The following is a 23749-nucleotide window of genomic DNA, read 5'->3' as shown; positions in this document are numbered from 1 at the left end:
ATCTTCAGTTCTTCTGCTGAAGAATTTGGCCTTCACCCTGACAGGCTGCCTTGGGAACTTTTCCTTCCCCAGAACTTTGTAGCAGTCTGGATGCGCCACACCAACGATGGGAGAGTCACAGTCTTGCTTTTGGCAGTGTTTACCCATATTTGCTTGCTGACCAACGTCGGCAGATTATCAGGGTTGACAGTTCGGGCCCTGTTTAAGTGGTAACCCCTGACACCAACCTTCCCTGGGCGATATTTGTCGAAATCGGTCCTGTGGTGACGCTCTGCCTCCAGCATTACCTGGCCTCCCACATCCGTGGCTATGGCTCACTTGGCTCAGAAGTTTCTGGGTCTTCCCCTGTCTGCACAGCAAGATGGTGGTCAAGATGAAAGAACATACCTGGTTTTAAAAAATGTAGTGGCTGCCTTAGTGTTTGCAATGTGCATCTTTAATTAATCAGAGTCTACCTTCAAATATTACACCACTTCCCATGTAACATAAAGACTTTACAGCAGTGTATTCCCAACCCCTCCCGTACCCTCCTTTGTGCTACTGTGGGCATGCATTCTGCTTTTATATATTCTATAAACACATCATATGTTCCCACTAGTTTTGCTCTACAAACACAGCTAAATTTCTTTTAGGGCAATTAGAAAGAAGAAAACATTTTACCTTCATGTACTTCATTTCCAGTGTTCTTTATTTCTTTGTGTAGATAGAAGTTTTGGTCTGGTGTCATATTCCTTCTGGTCTGAAGAACTTCCTTTAACATTTCTTGAATTGTAAATCTGCTGACCATGTATTCTCAGTTTTTTGTTGGCCTGAAAAGGTCTTTATTCTCCTTCATTTTTAGAACACATTTTCAGTATATGTAGAATTGTGGGTTGATAGCTTTTTTTTCTCCCAGCTTGTTAAAGGTGTCTCTGGCTCACTTAACTTCTGACAAGACGTCTACTGTAATTCTATTTATTCCCCATTTCTTTCTCTGACTGCTTTCAGAATCTTCTCTATCCCATGTGTGTATGTGTGTGTGTGTGTGTGTGAGAGAGAGAGAGAGAGAGAAATTTTAAATGATATGCCTAGGCACATAGGTTTTTTCTTTATTTTGTGGTTGGTTTTTTGTTTTGTTTTTTATTTACTTTGCTTGGTATTCTCGGAGCTTTTGGTTACATAGTTTGGTATCTATCATTAACTTTGGGAAATCTGCAGCAATTGCTACTTCAAATATTTCTTCTGCCCTTCCCTCTCTGTGTTCTCTTTTGGGGATTCCAATAGCACGCACGTTAGACCTACTGATGCTGCCTCTCAGGATTCTCTGTACTGTTGTGTTGGGTTTTTTTAAATTTTTGTGTCTCAGTTTACATCATTTCTATTTATCTGTCTTCAACTTGTCTGATTTTCTTCAAAGGCATTAACTAAGTAGGTCAAGGCAGCCACGGCATGACCCCTATGTAAGTGCTCCCTCCCTCGGGGAAGGGGAACAGGCCTGTTGGTTGCCCACTTGGCAAGGTGCTGAGCCCCTGGCCCCACCTCATTCAGGCACAGAGTGGCCCGTTGCACATGTAACATCAGCATGGCCTCAACTCACGGTCCCTGGGGTAATGGGAACTAGCACAAGCGTGTTAATGCTTCTGCCATTTGCTGTGCTATGGGTAGTAGACTGTCGTGCTCTGGGGCACCTGGGTGGCTCAGTCAGTTATGTGTCTAACTCTTGACTTCAGCTCAGGTCATGATCTCACAGTTTGTGAGTTTGAACCCCACATCGGGCTCCGTGCTGACAGTGCAGAGCCTGCCTGGGATTCTCTCCTCTCTCTCTTCCTCTCTCCCTGCTCCTCTTCTGCTTGTGCTGCCCCCCTCTCTCTCTCTCAAAATAAATGAATAGACTTAAAAAAATAAACTCTTTTGCTCTGAACCAACATGTCTCTTGTCTACTCTTGGCACTTACGGGGTAAATTATACTTATGACGAGGAGGGGCTCTTCCTGACAAGTATGTTACTCTTTTTACTTTTATGTTGTCTGTCTCCAATCAGAATAGAAGCTTAAAACCACTTTCTGTAATAGTTATTTGTGTCACCTACCATATGCAAGGCGTCCTCTTAGTTGGGACAAAAGAAGTGACAGATTGAATGTCTGCCTCAAAGGGTTGTGATCCTGGGAGAAAGAAAAGAAGAACTCGGATATCAAACCACAAAGACTCAAGAAACTGCTCTCCATTCTCATTATTGTGGATTCCTTAAGCTTAATGTTATCCTTACATCATCCCTAATATTGTCTTGGAATTCGACATACTGCCTTGTACATAATGCCTTATATATAAGCATACAATAAGTCCATCAATAGATGTTAAACTGATGTGTGCAGTGTTTCCTGGACTTTGGCACTAGGATGAATCATACAAAATGATCGACATTGGACCATTATAATTCTCAAAACTAGAGTCTAGATGTGGTTCAGCTTAATATTAAGCTTCTAATAATTATTTTGAAATCCCTTCTTGAAAGAGTCCCAGGCTGAGAGCCATGCCAAATTAAAAAGACAGATTTAGTCCTAAAGATTGCACATTGAGAGACCTGGATTTTCACTCTGGATAACATTCCTCAAAAACTTTTTTTCCACAACCTCTTTGGCACTTCGTTTCACATCTACCTTGAAGGTTGAAGAGACAAAGTGATGCCAAATACGAATTTGAAAAGACTGTAGAGTTATGAGAAGCAGTACGTGGCCCGTTGTCTTGGCTTTCTGTGCAGGAAATAGGCATTAGTAATCAGGCTACGTCAACGGGATTAAAAATGGCCACAGCTTTCGGAGGGCATTTTGCGATAGATACCAAATCGGAGATTCAATGGGAATGCGTTCTGCAGCGGCCATTTGCACCCCTAGAGTCTAACCCACAGAGACATGTCACATGCACCAGAGATAACCTTACAAGGATGTTCACTGCAGCGCTATGAATAGCGGCAAAATGTTGGAAACAGCCTACGGGCTCATCAATATGGGAACGGTTATTAAACGAATTGCATTGTAGCCATATGACAGAATACGATGGAACTCTCAAAAATAACAAAGGTAATGCCCTTATTGCAAAAACATATCCAAACTCTAGGAAAGGAAAAAAATAATGTTGCTAAATATGTGAATGGCATACTAAACCTACCTCGTGTGTATGAATGCTTTGAGATGCCATATATGTGAGATATTTGTGAAGTCAGAAAACAAAGTTGTTAAAGATGTGTGTTTATGCGCCTGTGTGTGTGTATGTACATGTGTATGTGTTGAGAGGTGGATTTGGAAAGAGGAAGGAAGGAGAATTCGATCTGTCAGGGTTTGATGAGGAAAACAGTAGCCATTCTGAGCACAAAGCATTTAAGACAGAATCGGGGCTTCGTGGCTGTTGGAAGAGCTGGAAGAGAAGATCTCAGAAAGCAGCCACTGAAGTTCAGGGAAGTCCACAGGGAAAGTCTTATCCTAAGTGCCCAAAGGTAAAGGTAGAGCTGGAACCCACCACACCCACAAAGCAGGGGTCCCTGGAGAAAGCTGCATAGCTGCTGTGACCATGAAGGTGGAACTTGGGCAAAGGCCTGGAAACCTGCTTCGTCTGCCCCTAGCAACTCACCAAATGAGCCCCTACTGTGTTCCACCTTCCAGACCTCATGAGTCTTTCTCTTGGGCCAATTCTAACCGAGAGCCTCAAGCTCAGGTGGCATGGCAGCACCCAAGCCAAGGTGATGACAAGCCATCCAGCTAAGGGCCTGTCCTTTTTTACCAAACAGAATGTTCGAACCTGGGAACATTGCACCTTCTCCTAAATCATGTTATCACATGTAACTCCCAGAGTTCTTACAGGCCCCCACATTGAAGTTCCACTTGGGAGAAATTGTTTTCTAATACAATTACTGAAAATGTGACCATAGTTCCCATTAATTAACATGTCTTTATTTTCCTTTGCGCAGAAATAGATCCCAGAAAATTGATGGGCCTCTATTCAAATGAATCGCTAATAGCCTGCTGACAGCTGCATGCAGACAATTGTAAATGCCTATTGTAGTGATTTATGAGCCATTGAAAAGCAGTATACTTCGCTTGCTATTTTCATTGAAAGTGAGAAATCCACAGGGGGCTTACCCTCAGGACTGTTCTCCAGACATGTCTTACCCTGTGTCTCTTTAGGCTGGTCTAAACGTCTTGACATTTAGGCGGACACATTTATTACCTACAATGGCCACTTCCCTCCTCCATGTGGGCAGAAGCCCCATTTTGCCCTGAGACTCAGGTACATTGTGACGGATCCAAGGCAAACCTGGCAATCCCATACCAGGAATTGGTTTAGCAGCGGCCAAATGAGCCCTGAAGGGAAGTCTGCCGAGGATACTTCTTGGAAAAGTCTTCTTCAGTCATTCAAAAAGCCCCAAGGAAGACGGCGACTCTCCTCCCACCGTACCTTGTGTCTGGATGTGATGCTTGGGACAGTTGTGGTCATCTTGAAGCCATGCTGGGATGCAGCCTTCAGACAAGGGCCAACCTGAGGGCAGCACAGCAGAGAAGATGAAGGAAATTGATACCTGATAAGATTCCAGGACCACTGCTGTGTCGTGCCCCTTCTTTGGATTTCCAGGGACTTTTGACACCCAGTGTCTTTGCTTTAAGTCAACTGACTTAAGATTATTTGCATCCCAAAAGCACCTTACCTGATAACAACTGTTCTTACTCAACTTCCTGAATTATGACGATGGGTCATCTTTGTAATAAAATTTATTGATGGTGGGAGCACTAGATCATATTAAAATCTAAATTTGCCATTACTCCAGCCTCTTAGCTGCCCATATTCTATTAGTTGTTCTTTTATTAGATAATGTGATGGCTAATATTTCCATTCTGTCATGTTATGATTAGTTGCTAACTTTAATCCATTCTCATTTGATTTGATTGAAATTCGGTCACAAAATCAGGTACGACTCCAAGAGGAGACACTGGAGGAACAACAAGATGGTCTATAAGAGATTGAATAAGTGCTAGCACAAATATTTATGCAGCCTCAACATCACTAGGATCTTACCAAAGCAAGCTGAAAAAAATCACTACTCCGAATAGTTGAACAGATTTTACCGTTTATTTTTTTACTGGTTTTACTCACTGTTTTTGCTTTTATACTTCCTATTAATAGGCTGCCTCAATAATAAATAAGTACTTTCTTTTGGAAAAAAAAGACTAGGCTAATCTATTAAGGTTAACATCTTTGGGGACATACCTCATCTTACCCCTCAGAATACATTATATAATAATTTGTGTGTGGTATGTGCTTAATCAGTGTATGAGTGAATGAATGAATGAAGCAACTAGCTATCTAGGCAACGAGAGAAAAGACACTATTGCTTCTCTAACTCCATCACCTGTCAGTTGAGTGAGGGTTCAATCCGGGCTTGTAACCTGGTTTTGATTCTTACCAACTGTGAGATTCAGGAACATTACTGAAACTCTTCAAGCAACAGGAATGTCTTGTCTACAAGATGAGGGTAACAGCGAATATTCTTGCAGAGGGTTGTTGTGATCATTAAACCAGCTGATGTCTGCTCCCTATGCCTGAACACACACACACACACACACACACACACACACACTCACGCACCCTGTAGAAATAACAATATTGTAATCTCAGATTTAAGAACTCCCATGTTCCCAAAGACATGCACCTTCTGTCATTCTGGGTTGCTGTGTCCATCCCAGAGAGAGCACAGCTGGAAGGAGAGGCTTGTTTATAGACTGCAGGGCTGTGTGTTCCATCTCTCCGGGCTCATGTTCTGTCTCCCCTCCCAATCCGCCTCTGCGACTGACAAGAGAGGAAGTTACTCCCCGCCAGAAGGACAGAAGGACCAACATCATCGACCAAGCTAGGGCCACATCCCAGCAGGGGCTGCTAACACCAAAGCAGGAAGATGCACCCTTAGGTGTTGCTAGCCTGGCCAACGTTGCTGCATCAAGGCCACCGAGATAGAGTAACCTGTAACCTGAGAATTCCCACGTCAGCACTTGTCTAATGTAACATTGAAATATTTCCACTCCAGAGGCCAACTTGAATAATTTAAAGATTTTAGAGACTGGCAAGTTAATAACCTGCCAATTATCAACACAATCATTCAGTCAAGTCTAGACTTCAAAGGGTCGTCTATTTTCTGCTAGTCTTTTCTTCTGTATGAAATTATAATCCATGTTTTCCAGAGAAGACTACCCGAGAAAAAGTCTATAAATGGGACCCTTGATTAGGGAGCTGAGTCATCACAGTGCAGTGGTCCTCAAAGTGGGGTCCGTGGACCCGGAGCATCAGCATCACCTGGGAACCTGTCAGAAATGTAAATTCTCATCCCTCACTTCTCAGACCTACTGAGTCAGAAATGCTGCAGTGAGACCCAGCCATCTGTGCTGGCTGCACGCCCTCCAGGGGCCTCCTCATGCTCATCAAAGTTTAAGAATCTCTGTGAGAGTGCCTAGGAGGAAATTAGCAGGACAAGAATTATCTCTGACAGACGCTGGGAAAATAAAGCCCTAGTCGTAACGAAGCTTAAAACCAATCTATAAACACCCAAAAACCCTCAACAAGGTTTAAAAAAAAAAAAAATAATAATAATAATAATGCCCTTTCTCTCTCCACAAATTCCCTTGGGGACAAATACGTTGGCATTTAGTTTTCAATGATGCCCAAACCATTTAGGTTAATTTACGACAAACGCTAACGTAGAGCATCGCTGATGTGCCAGGCTCTATACGAAACCCTCTGTTACGTCATTTAATCCTCCCCAATAAACGATGACACAAGCGTTATTACTATCACCTCACAGACGTATAAGTTAAAACTGGGGAGGGTTTGGGGGATGCGCCCAAGGTAAATCTGTGCCCCGTGGGTGCAGAATAGAGCCGGTTTCCAGTCGTCTGTCACGTGCCGTCAGGATCCGGTTCTCTTCACGAGGCACTCAACAGCCTCCCAGACTGTGCAAACCAGCGCTTGAACACTTACGACTTGCAAAACACCGTTCAGTGAGTGGAGGAGAGAAACAAGAAGTGTGGCCCTTCCGAAGAAAGAACAAGCCATCAGGTGAGGAAGGCAACTGGAATGTGCCGCCCTGGGGTGCCTGGGGGACGCTGTCGGTTGAGCATCCGGTCGTGATGTCACGGGTCGTGGTTCAAGCCCCGCATAGGGCTCTGTGCTGACCGCTCAGAGCCTGGAGCCTGCTTCGGATTCTGTCTCCCTCTGTCTCTGCCCCTCCCCCGCTTATGGGTATGTGTTCTTTCTCTCTCTCTCTCTCTCAAAAACAAACATTAAAAGAAAGAAAGAAAGAAAAAAGATTGTGCAGGTCCGATGCCAGGCTCAAGGAAACAAATGTCCTAACGGTAGTGCAAGCATGGTATTGTGGAAGGCCAGAGCGAGGACAGTTAAATCCCACTGAAGGTTTGGGGAGGCTTCCCAGCGTGTTTCAATGGGCAAAGAGGAGGGAAACCAAGCCACAAAGAGGAGAGAGGATGAGCCAAACGTGACATGACAATGGCTGGCAGGCTCCAGGCAGGGCAGGCGTGTACCCAGCACAAGGGGCAGCGGGTGTGTGGAGTAGAAAATATGGTTGGAAAGTAGAAAAGTCCCATCCCGAAGGGCTGGGGGCCTCGAATGCCATGGTAAACAGCTTGGATTTCTGTTAGTAGGCCACTGTGGGTCATGTACGAATTCATGGGCATGGGAACGTGCCCAGAAGACCTGGGACATGTCTTCATGGGACATGTCCCAACAAACAACAACAACACCAAAAAAAAAATAAATAAAAAAAATAAGAGAAAGAGAAGAAAATAAATCTTAAGGAAGCTTATGTTTAAGAAGTCAGCAAAGGAAAGCCATTGAGATTTAAAAAAAAAAAAAAAAGATAGGGGCACCTGGGAGGCTCAGTAGGTTGAGCACTTGACTTTGGCTCAGGTCGTGATCTCACGGTTTGTGGGTTTGGGCCCTGCGTTGGGCTCTGTGCTGATGGCTCAGAGCCTGGAGCCTGCTTCGGATTCTGTGTCTTCCTCTCTCTCTCTGCCCCTCCCCCACTTGTGCTCTGTCTCTCTCTCTCTCTCTCAAAAATAAATAAATGTTAAAAAAAATTTTTTTAAAGATAATTTGTCTGCATGAAATGAACATGTTCAACCGAGGGCACCCCATATGAATAAGTGACTTGAATGAATGACAACAACTTTGACAACAAGTGTCAAACTTTACAGAAAGGTCAAGAGCATCAACTCTCAAAGTGGATTTTGGCCCTGGAGGTGGGAAAAGCAGAGTGGGACTTGTCCCTGCCCCACCCGCTCGTTGGAGCAGGCCTGTGGTGCAGTAATTTATAAGCACTAATTACTAGTGCTTATGAAATGCAAAAGTGTGTTTTGAAAAACAAAATACATCCCTTTGACATTTCAAACTCAGAAAAGAAATTTCTGGGAAAACATATTGTGACCATCTTTTTAGTCCTTCGGGGGACCTTCACAAATAAAAAGGCACGTGTCTCATAAACTAGCCTAATATTACTTCTCCAAAATTTATGGCTCTTTCAGAATAGTTGGCTCAATTAGAAAATAGAAGATGTGTATCTCTCACAATAGGTTGCCTTAATTGACGCTTTTGTAGTTAAAAACAGAATAAAAAATCACCCAAGACAGCTTAGGCAAAAATGTATGTAACATCTAGAAGCATAGCATGTGCTAGAACCCGGTGGCAGGACAAACACCCGGGCCTCCTAAAAGAGGAACCAGGAACCAGCAAGGGGACTGAGGACATCCTCTCTATCTCTGATCAGGTGCGGTCCTATCCCGGCTGTTTATTCCAAGTTGGTCTCACTGTGACTCCTGCACAAGCACTGTCTCTATTCCAGTGTAGACTTGTCTACAGGTGAGTCGGGGTTTACAGTTCTTTCCACATCAGGAACCTGAAAGAGAGTATTCCTAGAACTCAATCCCGAAGTCGAGGGAGAAAATCCGAGTAGCCCAGCTTGAGTCAGGGGATCAGGAAGCATGGCCAGAAAGGGCTGTGTCGAGTGTCCATTCTGTACATCTGGAGGAGGGAGGTGGGGCCCTTCTTGTGGCCCAGGCTGGGCAGAACCCCCTGAAATCATCCACAACAGGCATGCTGCCGAAAAGCTATGTGCATACCACATTTCAGGAGATCGCGTCCTGCTCAAAATGCACTACAAGTAATTAACATTTATATAGCAACGCTGAAGTTAAAAAACTGTTTTCACATTATTCCAGGTATGCCCACAACAACCCCCTTGAGGCAGGCAGTATAATCTCCGTTGTGCTGATGAGAGACTGAAGGCCTCAAAGGATGGATGAACGAATGACGGATTGTGACACAAGCGATCATCTTTGTCAGGAACAACCATCAAAAGAGCCGGCAGAGTATTCACAGCACGAGATGCTGATTGTTTGAGGGACTTGGGGCTGCCATCAGGGGCTATCACCAACTGGGTAAAAAGACGAATGGCCAAGTCAGATCACACATAATGGAAACTACGTGAACAGGAAAGGGAGTGAGGGCTGTCGTGGGCAGAGACAGCAGAGGTCTCAGGGCTGGAACAGTGGAAGGAGTTTGCCCCAAGGAGGTCAGACTCCAGTGGCTCCTGAAGGACACATGCGACATAGATGAGCTGCAAGACAGAAGAGCATGTGGCAGTAGGAATTGCATGGAGACGGGTTCAGAAGCAGAATTACCCTCAGGTGTCCACTTCATGTCTCCACACACACAGAGGACAGAAGCCATCGTGTAATGGAATCCTCCTTAGCGAATGAGTTTTTCCATGCTAGTGAATTTTCCAACCAACTGCAACTTGAAGTACCAAAACATTTTTAATGAAAACCATTTTGGATGGAAATAGTTCTCAAATGAGATGACCCCTATGAAGCATTTAGCACAGACCTTGACACATAGCGCCCCATAAATGTTAATTATTATTGTTGTTGTTATTCATAAAATATGTCATGTAAGTCCCAGCCTTAGGAATCAGAGTAAATAGAGTATAATTTAAATTTTCTGGATGGCTAAAGGTCATCATGAACATTAATGATTTCACTAAGCTGTGAGTACAGGAATGTCTTGAGAGTTACTGCCCTGGGCTGAGAGGCATGGCTAATGCTGAATCTGGTGGTTGGCTTGGCTTTCCCTCCTTTGCTGTCAGACTGTCACTTCTCATGGCTGACACTGTGCCTGCCGCGGCCATCCCCACCCCTGCCTTTAATTTCCTACCATTGTCTGTGAGATGAGACATTGAGCCCTTCCAAACTTAGAAGAATATTCTGTAATTGAGCAACCCATACAGTCTTTCTCAGCCTCACTTTCCCATTTGTCCACGTAATCTTGATGTTTCCAGCTCTAAAATCTATGAATCTATGAAATGTTTCATTCAAAGTGAGAGTCAGAGGTCTTCTGACCGTCTTGGGCTTGAGGTTCCAATTTGGTGTATTTCTGACAGTACTCTAGGGAACTGAACACTTGCCAACTTTCTGACAGTCCCGAAATTAAAGGCTTCTTTCATTTTCAAAGCAAAGAGAAACAGCAGCGAAAAATCGAGATCGATTTGCTGTGCTGATAGCATTGCCTTCACTAGGATTGTTTATTTTAAAAAAAAATTTTTTTTTCAACGTTTATTTTTGAGACAGAGAGAGACAGAGCATGAACAGGGGAGGGGCAGAGACAGAGGGAGACACAGAATCTGAAACAAGTTGCAGGCTCTGAGCGGTCAGCACAGAGCCCGACGCGGGGCTTGAACTCATGGACCGTGAGATCATGACCTGAGCCGAAGTCCCGAAGTCGGACGCTTAAGCGACCAAGCCACCCAGGCGCCCCTCACTAGGATTGTTTAAAAATCACATATGACTTAGGAAGGTTCTTCCTTGGAGCACCTGGATGGCTCAGTCAGTTAAGGATCTGACTCTTGGTTTTGGGCTCAGGTCATGATCTCACGGCTCATGACTCTGAGCCCCGCATCAGACAGTGAACTGACAGTGCGGAGCCTGCTTGGGATATTCTCTCTCTCCCTCACTCTCTTCCCCTCCCCCATTCGTGCTGTCTCTCTCTCTCAAAATAAATAAATAAACTAAAAAAAAAAAAAAAAAAAAGGAAAGTTCTTCCTCCTCCAGTGTGCCTGTACTTTCTCATGAGAGGATGGAAGGAAGGGCTCAGAAAGACGTGCACCTTGTGGAGGAGACAGATCTGATGTCGAAGGAAGAGCATTGGATTTGGAGCCAGAGGATGCAAATTCTAGTCATCTGTGTGATTGGAAGGTCCTCAGATAACCTCTCTACACCTTAGTTTCTCTATTTGTGAACACGGGATCACATTACTTGACTCATCGGAATGTCGTAAGCACATCAGTACTCGTCTGCTAGGGCGGCCACGACAAAATGCCGCAGCCTGGAGGGGCAGGGGGAGCACAGGGGGTGTTAAGCAACAGAAGTTAATTTTCTCATTTTCTCACAGTCCTGAAAACTAAGAGTTAGAGATGAAGGTGTTGGCAGGTTTGGTTTCTTCTGAAGCCTCTCTCCTGGGGTCGCGATGGCTGCCTTCATGTCGTGTCCTTACATGGTGTTTCCTCAGTGCACGCACATCCCTAGTCTTTGTGGGTCCAAATTTCCTCTTCTTACAAGGACACCAGTCGGGTTGGATTAGGTCCCCACCTAAAAGCCTCATTTATTTTTTAGCTTTATTGAGATATAATTGACCTGTAACAATCTGTAAATTTAAGGTGTACAATGTGATGATTTGATAAACTGATATGTTGGGGAATTACCAGAACAGGGTTAGTTAGCACCTCCATCACCTCACATGATTAATTACCTGTGTATGCGTGTGTGTGTGCAGTGAGAACATTTAAAATCTACTCTTTTAACAATTTTCAAGTATAATATGTAATAGCATTAATTAGAGTTAACAAAGTCCTCATTTTGACTTAGTCAGCTCTTTAAAGGTCCTGTCTCCAGGGGCGCCTGGGTGGCTCAGTCAGCTAAGCTTCTGACTTCAGCTCAGGTCATGATCTCTTGGTTTACAGGTTCCAGCTCTGCGTCGGGCTCTGTGCTGACAGCTCAGAGCCTGGAGCCTGCTTCAGATTCTGTGTCTCCCTCTCTCTCTGCCCCTCCCCCCTCACGCTCTGTCTCTCCCTCCTTCAAAAATAAATAAACATCAAAAAAAAAAATTTTTTTTAAAGGTCCTGTCTCCAAAACAGCCACATTCTGAAGTTCTAAAGGTTAGGGCTTGGACATGGGAATTTGAGGGGGACATAACTCAATCCGTAACACTATCCACAAACGTGTTGTGTGAACTCCTTATAGATGAAAGGTGTGGTGTCTCCATCCCCAAAAGCAGAGCAAGTCGCTGACGAGTGAGGCCTGCTGGGTGCTCCATGGCTGGCACAGGATAACCAGACTGGTAACACCGCCAGGTGGTCATTTTGTACCCAGCATCTGCTTTTACAGCTGTGTCCCTTCAGCACTTATCGCGTGGGTGTCTGCCTTGCGTGCCAGCGCTTAGCTGGGCAATCTAAGGGTTGGGGCAGTGCTGTCCAGTGGGAACTAAGTGGGTCAAGACATGGGACAAAGACGTCCTGCTGCTCTTCCCTGTCTCGAGAGCCTCCTGCGTCCCATGACTAGGGCACTGGGCACTTCCAGATACATATGTTTTGTACTCTTCTCAAGAAGAGAAGAGCTGGGTTTTGAAGCCCAGGAACATGCAGTAAATTGCCCAAGGCCAGACTCCTAAACAGCAAGGTCAGGATTTGATCCCGGGTCTGCTATGCCAAAGTCTAACACTTTTCTGTTTAGAAGCATGGTATTATCGGAGAGGGGGGGGGGTCTCAGGGATAGAACCAAGTGTACTCATGCTTGGTTTCTTGTGTGAGTTTGGAATTGGGGCATGTGGCCATCCCCATTGAGAATGAGGGGCCAAGAGGTTGAACCTGCCCACCCAGAGGCTCTGTTTCCTTCTTCCTTCCTTGACCTCTGTCCTTTGCTGACCTCTTCTTCCTTATTCAGTGGACCCTGGTTCTCGGGGAACCCACCCTGGGGTGGGAGCAGGGAGGAAAGGCCTATCCACCATTCTTCTTGGTCCTCGGCAGGTTTGCACTGCTCTGACTTCTTTCTTCTTGGTTAATAACACAAATGCAATGTCAAATATGCCACAATAAAGCTGAGAAAAAGAAAAGAACTGAAGGCCATGTTTTCTCTCAGAAACTATTCACGGGTTAGTGGTGATTTGGGTTTTTGTGTTTGTTTTTGTGTTTGTTTTTTTGTTTTTTTTTTTTACAGACTTTCACAATTAATACACTAAAAGGCCAACATGAGTCTAAGCAGTCCCAATAAGTTAAGAAAATAAACAAATGAATAAACAAAAAAATTAGAGATTAAAAGGGACCACAGAATTGCTAAATTTTGTCCTACTCTCCAAGTTCTAGCGGATGCAGAATAGGAGATTCATGAAGAATAATGTGGATCTCTTCTAATGAAGGCACGGTACCCCTCTTTCCTGCTGTAAACTATAACACCTTACCTCAGATTAAAATTGTCTTTTTGATTTTTCTATATAAGAGAAAGAGAACACCCCAAGTTTTGACTATCTGCAGGAACGCTGAAATCAATTTATTTTCTCATACTTAGATACCTTTGTGTCCAAGAAATTTTCACAGCATTAGTTAAAATTGGATATTTGAGCGAACACATCTAAGTGGAGACTTTATGCAATTTTCAGTGGAATCTTGTCCGAACAATGCACACATACCTTAGACACAACAGGGGACAAAGGAAGCCAGGATAAACGTTAATATTCTGTCTAGACATAATTTGATTGTGTAATGCAGGAACCAGGCACAACATGGAGGAAATGGAAATTTATAAACAAGCTTTTATTTTTTAATTTTTTTTTTTAACGTTTTATTTATTTTTGAGACAGGGAGAGACAGAGCATGAACAGGGGAGGGTCAGAGAGAGGAGACACAGAATCTGAAACAGGCTGCAGGCTCTGAGCTGTCAGCACAGAGCCCGACGCGGGGCTCGAACTCACGGACCGCGAGATCATGACCTGAGCCGAAGTCGGCCGCTTAACCGACTGAGCCACCCAGGCGCCCCTAAACAAGCTTTTAATATCTGATTTTGATTCATTGTCCAAACAAAGACAAGTCATTAATGAAACTTCAGAAGACCTTAGTAAGTAAGAAGAGTCTGATCCAAATCTATAGAAACTGTACCAAGATGTAACTATATTTTCTCCTTGGCTAAATCATCTTATGGGACAATTTAGGAAAAAAATATATTTCTTTAATTAAAATTACATAAGTCAACACCCGTCTCTAAACACTCTGATGGCTTTCCTATGTATTTTGGGCAATTCGCCTGCTGGAATTCCTAACACAAAATGTGTCAAGTTGAAACAGATGTTCCCTTGTGAAATTGTTTTCTTTCATTCTATATTACAAGTAGGCTGATCAATTGGTTGGTTGGTTAATTCTAAGCAAATCCTCAGAAGTCAATGAAAACTCTGTGAAGGGAGGCCTGGGTGGCTCAGTCGGTTAAGCGTCCAACTTTGGCTCAGGTCATGATCTTGCAGTTCGTGAGTTCGAGTCCCTTGTCAGGCTCTGTGCTGACAGCTCAGAGCCTGGAGACTGCTTCAGACTCTGTGTCTCCCTCTCTCTGCCCCTTCCCTGCTCATGCTGTTTCTCTCTCTCTGTCAAAAATAAGTAAACATAAAAAAAATTATTTTCTCCCGAACAGAGAAAGCTACAGAGACAGAAAGTAGATTAGTGGACGCCTAGGGATGAAGGGAAGGGAATAGGGGGATGGTAGCTAAAGCATATGAGGTTTCTTTTGGGGGTGATGAAAATGTTCTAAAATTGACTGTGGTGATGGTAACACGTGTCTGTGAATGTACTAAAACCACCGAATTATGTATACTTTAAGTAGGTCAATTTTATGGTATGTAAATTATAGCTCAATAAAGTCATTTTTTAAGAAAATCATTGGAACACACAGTCACATACACACACACTTGGGACAGACAGACCTGGGAACACGGCAGTAGCATAGCGGTATAGTTTTTAAATCTTCCCAAACCTAAAAATCAAAATAAGAAATCCATAGAAAACAGTTGCAACAAAACTGCAGAACAAGGTATTTTTATGAGCCCCCAAAATACAAAGGGGGAGGGACAAACCATCAAGAGCCAGAACACATGCTTGGGAGCATCAGCCTCTGTGCAGAAGAAAGCGGAGGGATGCCCACTGAGCATGTTCACCAAATTCGTCCAGGGAGGTGATGACTTCCAGACTCCAATTGTTTCAAATATTTGCTTCAAAGTCTAAAATGATTTGCCTTTGTCCTTACCCTTTAGAATGCAGGGTTTTTAAAACAAAGATCCTAGGAAAAATAAAACCAATGTGCACCCCACGTCTGCACACCTTTGTGTCACATTCTAACGGTGACTCCACCTTCTTCCCCTTATTCTTCCAGCCAGATCATGTCCTGTCATTTTTAAAATTCCAACTCAAAACTCATCTCCTGAGGAAGGACTTTTAGGATTGATCCCTCCAGATTAACGGCTTCTCCAGGATAACTCAGGATGACCCCCTCCAGGTCTCAAATGCCTAGTTTCCACTGAATTAATTTCCTCTTGTTGAGGTTTTGTGCTTTTTCCAATTGAGCCTGTCCAATAAGATGAGACATTCCTGGAGAAGAAGCTGTTTTGTCTGCATCCCCCACTGTATCTAGGATATTAAGTAGGAAACAACTGGAAGGCAATGCTGGTGCCAGTTCCTAAATGATTGTGGGCAACTGGGGACCTTTCATGCAGCACTTTGAACAGTTCACCAACAAATGTATGATTTCAGCTTGCTCATCGAATTGCTATACATTGCTTTAAAACGATGAGCTATCCCGAAAGAAAACCGCAGTGTTCTTTCTAAGTAATCCCGAGGAAAGTGTTGAAAGGGTTGGCCTATGCACAGTAAGGCTCCCAACAGCTTTTCTGTTTTTAAGACAGAGATGTAACTGTTTTTAATTTAAAAGGCAAAATGGTTTCTAGGTGAGCCTACATTAAGTTCTGAAACACATTCTCCTTAGCCCATTCTGAGCATAATTTGCATCTGGCCAAAGGAAAGAAGAGGGGGGACATCATGCAATGCCAATTGAGGAGCATGCTTTATAAGGCTGTCCTCCCACATGAAGGATAATAGATAATACTGATTTGCAATTTACACACTAATTAAAGCATCTGTGTATTGGACCATCTTTTCCAAACAGCCTCAAAACCTTCCTTTCCGTCTCAAACAGGTTTCACCTCTCCTCTTGGGAAAGGAAGAACCAACATGGGCTGTTAACACTTTTTCTGCAAGCCTTTTGCATTTTCACTCTTAAAATTGTCTGGTATCAGTATGTAACCATATAATTGGAGTGCTTAAAATTAATTGGACTTCTAATAATGAACAGATTTATAGTTGATGAAGGTGACGATTTAAAAGGCAAGGAGTCTGCCTCTAAACTTGGTAACAACCATTTTCGAAAGCAGACTTCGTGAATCGTGGTGTTGTGTATCTGACGGCTGCTTTTTTTCTCCACTGATGGGAAGTTAATTACTCAACACACCCCAGAGAAATAAGCTTCTTTAATGGGTAATGCAAACTTCACAAAATAACAAATTAAAAACGTAATTCGCCTGTCTAATGCACTTCCCTAAAGTCAGTTGGTCGATAAGTATTCACAGAGCATCCACAGCTACAGCTGGCGTGCCCATTAACCACGAGAATTTATTGCCTACTCATCAGAAACCTCTCCCAAGCAGAGAGACAATGTTACCACCCAGATACACAAATGACAGTTCACGCTTTCCTCTTGCAAAAGGACAAAAGAGGGAAAGCCTTAAGGAATTAGTGAAGAAAGCTTTTTTTTTTTTTTTTTTTCTACTCTATTCCTCACTCACAGATACTTCGGCACACAGGTCTTTGTGTTTTCTTCTTGTAGATCTTCCAAGTTCTACAGAAGCTTGGAATTAAGCACTTCAAAAATTACTAGTCACGCCAGAGTGATCTATTTCTAAACTTGGACTTAGCAGATTGTCAGTGAAATCCTCTGTTCTGATGCTCCAGGGCATGCCAGCGAGGGGGACCAAAACGCTGTCATCTGATATCTGCAAACAGCCTTCAAGGTCCTTGACTCCTTCACGTGCCTCACTCAGCCCACACCCTCCGACAGACTCTGTCTGCCCCATAAAAGCAAACCTCAAACACCGGCAGGGGACAGAAGCAAGAGCCCCAGAACTGGCCCCCACGCCCCATAACATACATACTTAAGGGACTGGCTCTCCCTGGCTGTGTTACCAGCTTCCCATTTATTCCCTGTAGTTGTGACCATCCCTGGATTTCTTGTCCAGCTTGTGGGTGTCCCAGCTATGCTGGCTCTCTGCCCGGCTCAGTCCCTCGGGTATTTGGTGCCTCCTCACCGTCTCGAGTGAAACTGACTGCTTCCCAGCCAACACTGGCTTCTGGAAGCTCAATCCAGAGCCCATCAGGCCCCTTCAATAAGGGACTTGCTGGCAGCAGAGGGGAGGTGGAGCCTGGCTACCCCCAATACCACCTCCTCAACAATCATCCAAAGATCGTTGTTCACTCCGACGATGAGAGACCACGGTGAGATGATGCTAGGGCAGGACGCACACATGCCAGGTCTACATGTGGACAGGGAGTGGCACAGGGGTCAAGAAGTGTCCCCCAGGGCTCGGCATAACTGTCAGACCTGTGGCTCAGACCAGGCTTCAGCTCTGTGGGAGGAGGGCCTGGGGAAGAGAGGCAAAACCCCCCTCTTCCTCGTTTTTTGGTTTTTCTTCTAGTTCTTCCTGCAGGCAGCTGCTGGGAGGCTATCTGATGGAGGTGATCACACAGGCACTTAGCTTCTTGCTGATTGGTACAAACCTGACCGCCTCCCTCTCTTCTCCGCAAGCTCTAACTCACAGGTGCAAGACTACTGCCCTCACGAGCAAGACCCCTGCTCCAAGGGCAGCCACAAGGCCATGCTGAGTCACAAAGGCAGAAAGCAGGTGTCCATTCTGCTAGGGTGTTTGTGGGTCTGATGAGGCAAGATTTCTATTCAAAACCAAGAAAACATTTATTACCACGTACTAAGAACCAGGTCCTGTGCTCAACGCTCTCAGTATTTACCCAGAACTGTTTGTTTTCTTTTGTAGACCACTAGAATATGGAAGTTTGATCAGGGTGAATATAGATTTGATCAGATGCTTCCCTGTAATACTTCTCTCACTTATTAATTTCACTGTGATACATGCTACAAAAATATATTCACTAATACATAAATGTAGAAATATTAATTTTCACACTCTCTTATTTCTTCAGTTTTATTCAAACTATGTGGTGTTGACATAAGCATCTCTCTCATTACCAGAGCCAACGTCGAGGCTCTAAAACCATTTTCTAGAGCCCGCAACGTTTAGCCCTTGACTAAGTTGAGATATAGAACTTTTTGAACAGTGTATTACGCGGCCAATGGAAAGTTCTGCCCGAATCACAAATACCCATTCTCATAGTACGTGCTGAAAGACTGGTTTGTGCAGGCACACCCTGATTGCCCCTGCTAATCACGACTTGAGAATGTACAGATCCTGTCCTCCTCTACATTCCATCAAGCAGAACATGTAGAAGAACCTGTTGTTGGGCACTCAAGGTCAGGGTCTCAAGTGGTGGTCGCCCCAGAGTGTCTCTTTTGTGACAAGGAATGTCTGGGTGGAGGGCCTTGATCTCCTTGGAGCGTGCTGGCCATTCAAGGGGGGAAAGCCTACGTACAGACAGTTGCTAGGCTCGTTGCTACACCATAAAAGCCTGCTGCGTGTAAGTTCCAGGCTTAGAGTCCTTAGATAGTTGATTTTTCGTTTATCCTGTTCACGATCTCCGTAATTTGAATAATTACTCGATTCCTTTCTTAACTGATCTTTACAAAGCCTGTGTGCTATGACATTCAGTAGTTGAAAGCTGAGGTCATACCCTCAGGCTCATTATTAAACTTCTGCCAGATGTCTTCCTTTTTTTTTTTTTTTTTCAATAAATGATTCCTTAGGTAACCTCTGGAAACGCCCAAAACTAGCATTTTTTAAGTCCCTTTCGAGCTTACATGTTCAAAATAAAGTAATTGAGATTGCATCTCATTTTCTGAATCTTCGTAATGCAAGTATAAGGTGATTTTTTCTTAATGAGGAGCAAGCTTTAGAGGAAGGAGAGACCCTTTGCTGCATGTCAGGGAAGAGATGGTACATGAACTTGTTTGGTCATCACAATGACACACTTAAGAGTATAAAAGCGGAAACAATTTTATGACAGAATAGAATAAACCCTGCTCACCAGTAGGAATTTGATGGCTTTCTTAAAGACCAAAGATTTGGAATAATATCCAGTATTATTGAGCATTTATAAGACGCCACTTTCCTAAGTGTTTTCCACGTGTTAATTCATTTAATCCATAAACAACACTATGTGGCAGGTACTATTCTTGATTCCACTTAAAATAAGAGGAAACCAAAGAGGAAACTTTGTCTAAAGTCCTTGATCTCATACCTCTTGCTCATAAAAAGCGAGACAACTGCTTGAGAACATATATTTTGTTCCTTCTTTAAAAGAGTCCAAAATTTCAGTGCTTGATGTGCACATTAGAACCAGCAAGTGATGATCAGGCCCTAACCCAGATCAGCTCAGGCCAAATCTCTGTGGGACTAGGTAGGGGTGCTTTTTTTCTTTTTTAATGTTTTAATGTTTCTTTACTTTTTTGAGACAGAGAATGCAAGCCTGGGAGGGGTAGAGAGAGAGGGGACAGAGGACCCAAAGCAAGCTCCATGCTGACAGCCGAGAGTCTGATGCGGGGTTCAAACTCCCAAACTGTGAGATCGTGATCTGAGCCCAAGTCAGATGCTTAACCAGTTGAGCCATCCAGGTGCCCCTAGGGGTGCTATTTTTTGTAAGTGCCCCAGGGGATTCCGATGTGCCACCAAATTGAGAATCTCTGGCTAGATCCGTGGTTCTTGAGAATCTAAATAAGATCTTAATACACTGTTACCACATCACCACGGCCATCATCACCACAATTAGTTTCTCTTTAAATTGAAGTAAGTAGCAAAGTACAGACCAAGCAATGGAGAGAGAGTGACAATAGAAATAAAGACACCAATGGCTGGAGCCATTGTCCTCAGGAACAACAGAGATTATGGTCTCTCCTCTGCCATAGTATAATCAGGGTGTCTCCATGTATATACCCTCTCCCCCTTATAACACACATTGGTTTCATTTTTGAATCATGGGGTCATTTTTTAAAACATTTTTTAAATGTTTATTTTTGAGAGAGAGACAGAGTGTGAGCAGACGAGGGGCAGAGAGAGAGAGAGAGGGAGACACAGAATCCGAAGAAGGCTTCAGGCTCTGAGCTGCCAGCACAGAGCCCAACACGGGGCTTGAACTCATGGACCGTGAGATCATGATCATGGGGTCATTTCAATCCATACAAATGATTGCTTCTTACCTGCATTTATTCTACCACCACAGGAGGTTGCATTGAATGCCTATAATGAACAAAACACCACGGAAAACAGGAAAATGGGCAAGATGTGGTCCCCACCCTCAAGAAGCTCCGTCTATCGGAAGAGATAATAAAATGCTGAGAAAATCCAGTGCAGACAGGGATGACTGTTAACCAGGGGATCAAGAAAACTTCATGGTGGAAGTGCCATTTCAGCTGGACATTGTGGATAGTGAGGGGTTTTAAAGAACAAAGCAAAGAGCATAAGATTAAACTCAGAGAATCACGTGAGTCAGTGCAATCGCCTGAGTTCAGTTCCACCAGCATTAGGTTAATGGGAGAAGAAGGAAGAAAAACAGATAAAGTGCCCCGAGGTTCAAGACCCGACCTCTTTGCTCTCAGATCCATTTTTTGCCATTCCTCTGCTGTGTTCCGTATCTCGCAGGGGCTCAGGCTGCACTTCCCAGAGCCCCAACCAGCCGGCCTCCAGCTTGGTTAGCCAGGAGGCACGGCCAGATGGCTAGAGGCAACAAGAAGAGAGAAGCTGGGTGTGTGTTCAGCCCTTTTCCTGCTCAAACCTCAGACCCAGCTCCTGCGGAACCTGTTTTCTCCGTGGCTCCAGCTCCTACTGAACAGGCTCGTGGTGCTTATAGCACCTGCTGGTGCCCCTGGCTTCTGTGCTCTGGAAACACTGGCAACCCACCTTTGTCCCTCTAGACAGTGGGGGTGTCTTACTCAGTCTGGGCTGCTATATGCTAAAGTACCTTAGACTGGGTCGCAAACATTCAGTCCTTTGTGGGAAGGCAGGGTGGCAGTAATTTTTTGCCCGTGCCAGTCGCTGGAGTGCTTCACCATCCCAGCTGTTACCATTGTTAACAAATTCCCTGTATTATATTCCTTGGCATTCTTGCATTTAAAGTATTTCAAACGGTGGGGCACCTGGGTGGCTCAGTCGGTTAGGCATCCGACTCTTGATTTCAGTTCAGGTCATGATCTCACAGTTGTGAGATAGAGCCCCATGTGTAGCTTCCCTCTGGGCATGGAGTCGGCTTGGGATTGCCTCTCTCTCCCTGTCCCGCTGCCCCTCCCAGGCTTGCGCTCTCTCTCTTAAAAAAAAATGAAAAAATGAAAAAAAAAGATTTTGAGTAGTTGCTGTTTTTCTGGTTGGATCCTGACTTAATCAAATGATCATTTAGCAGGAAAAAAAAATCCCATGAGGTCTCTACAAACAGGAAGATTGCATGGGATTCTGGCTTAAAGAATAACCCTACCAGTACAGACTTAATGCTTTGAATCCAAATCTTCTCCTGATGCTTCTTGTCTTTTATGTAGCATCCCACATTGCTGCCTCACCACTCACTCTTCTCTGGGTTTTTGCACTTCCACTCTCTGCTTTCTCTATTCCTCTGTCATTAGCCTTCCTTTATTCTCACTGCAGTCTGTCTCCCTGAGCAAGTTAATGTTTTGACATCATTCTATTCAGTTCTTCTGAGCCTCAAGTTCAAATTTGTATCTGTCTACTAGACATTTTCCGGGGGGGGGGGGTGGTATACATCTCAAAGTGTCCAAAATAAAAGGAGTTCTTTCCTCCCACCCCAGCTGTTTATCCTTCTTTCTCGACTAGTCTTGGTGTCCTTCTGTAAGTAGGAAACTCAGTATTTGATGTTAGAAATGTCTTCATTTCACCTTCCTTCTTGAATGATGTTTTAACTGTGTAGGGACTTCACAGTTGACCATTACTTTTCCCTTAGTACTTTAAGTTGTCCCATTATCTTTTGGCTTCCATTTTTGGTAACTGAGATGCTTACTCATAATGTAATTGTTAGTCTTTTAAACTGTTGACATGTCTTTTCCCTCTGTTAGCTTCTAGAAGTTTCTCTTTGAATTTGAGTATTTGCAATTTCTCTGGTGGGGAGGGTCTTTGTATGGGTTTGTGTGTTTGTTAATATATGAGGACTTATTTCTTTCCATTCTGAAAAATTTTAAGACACGATTTCTTCAAGCACTGCTTCTACCCCTTTCTCTCTATTGTCTCCTTCTGGATTCTTAGTCACATGTTGGATCTCTCATTCTTGATTCCATGGGTTGTTTTGTTTTGTTTTGTTATTGGGTGTTTTTATTTTGATTCCACATGTTTTATCTCTCATCCGGTATTTTCCACACCTCTGTGTTACATTCCTCATGGTGTCAACTCTAGCTCTCATCAGATCAAAATCCAATGAAGTTTTTATTTTTTTTTTAATTTTTTTTTTTCAACGTTTATTTATTTTTGGGACAGAGAGAGACAGAGCATGAACGGGGGAGGGGCAGAGAGAGAGGGAGACACAGAATTGGAAGCAGGCTCCAGGCTCTGAGCCATCAGCCCAGAGCCTGATGCGGGGCTGGAACTCAAGGACCGCGAGATTGTGACCTGGCTGAAGTCGGACGCCTAACCGACTGCGCCACCCAGGCGCTCCAGCCAATGAAGTTTTTAAAAAATTGCAATGTCTAGGGGCACCTGGGTGGCTCAGTCAGGTAAGCATCTGACTCTTGATTTAGGCTCAGGTCATGATCTCACAGTTTCATGAGTTAGAGCCCCGCGTCAGGCTCTGTGCTGGCAGCGCGGAGCCTGCTTGGGATTCTCTCTCTCCCTCTCTCTCTGCCCCTCCCCCACATGCTGTCTCCATCTCTTTCAAAATAAATAAGTAAACTTAAAACATTTTTTAAAACTTGCAATGTCTAACTTTTTTTTCTTTCTAAAATATATATGTCACCACTTGTAATGTGGTCTTAGTCTGCTTTTTTATCTCTTTTCAACTAACATACTGCTTTTCAGATCACCCAGTGACAATTTTTCCTGACTTTTTCTCATTCTCTTTTGTCATTCCACCTTGCAGTTACATGGGCCCTGCTCGGGCTCTGTGTCATCCCTCTGGCTGCAGGGACCGGCCAGTGGCCCAGGCCCATCCAATCATAGATCATAATCTTATTGGCCACAGTTTTTGATTCAGGGATAGGATCATGATGAGAGTTTGGCTCATTCTTCCTCTTTCCTTCTTTCATATTTTTTTAAATGTTTATTCATTTTTGAGAGGCAAAATGTAAGTGAAGGAGGGGCAGAGGGAGAGGGAGACACAGAATCCCAAGAAGACTCCAGGCTCTGAGCAATCAGCACAGATCCCGATGCGGGGCTCGAATCCATGAACCATGAGATCACAACCTGAGCCA

The sequence above is a fragment of the Puma concolor genome, chromosome A3, assembly GCF_028749965.1.
Source record: "Puma concolor isolate L17-30 chromosome A3, mPumCon1.1.hap2, whole genome shotgun sequence".
Lineage (NCBI taxonomy): Eukaryota > Metazoa > Chordata > Mammalia > Carnivora > Felidae > Puma > Puma concolor.
Note: the sequence above shows the minus strand (reverse complement) of the source record.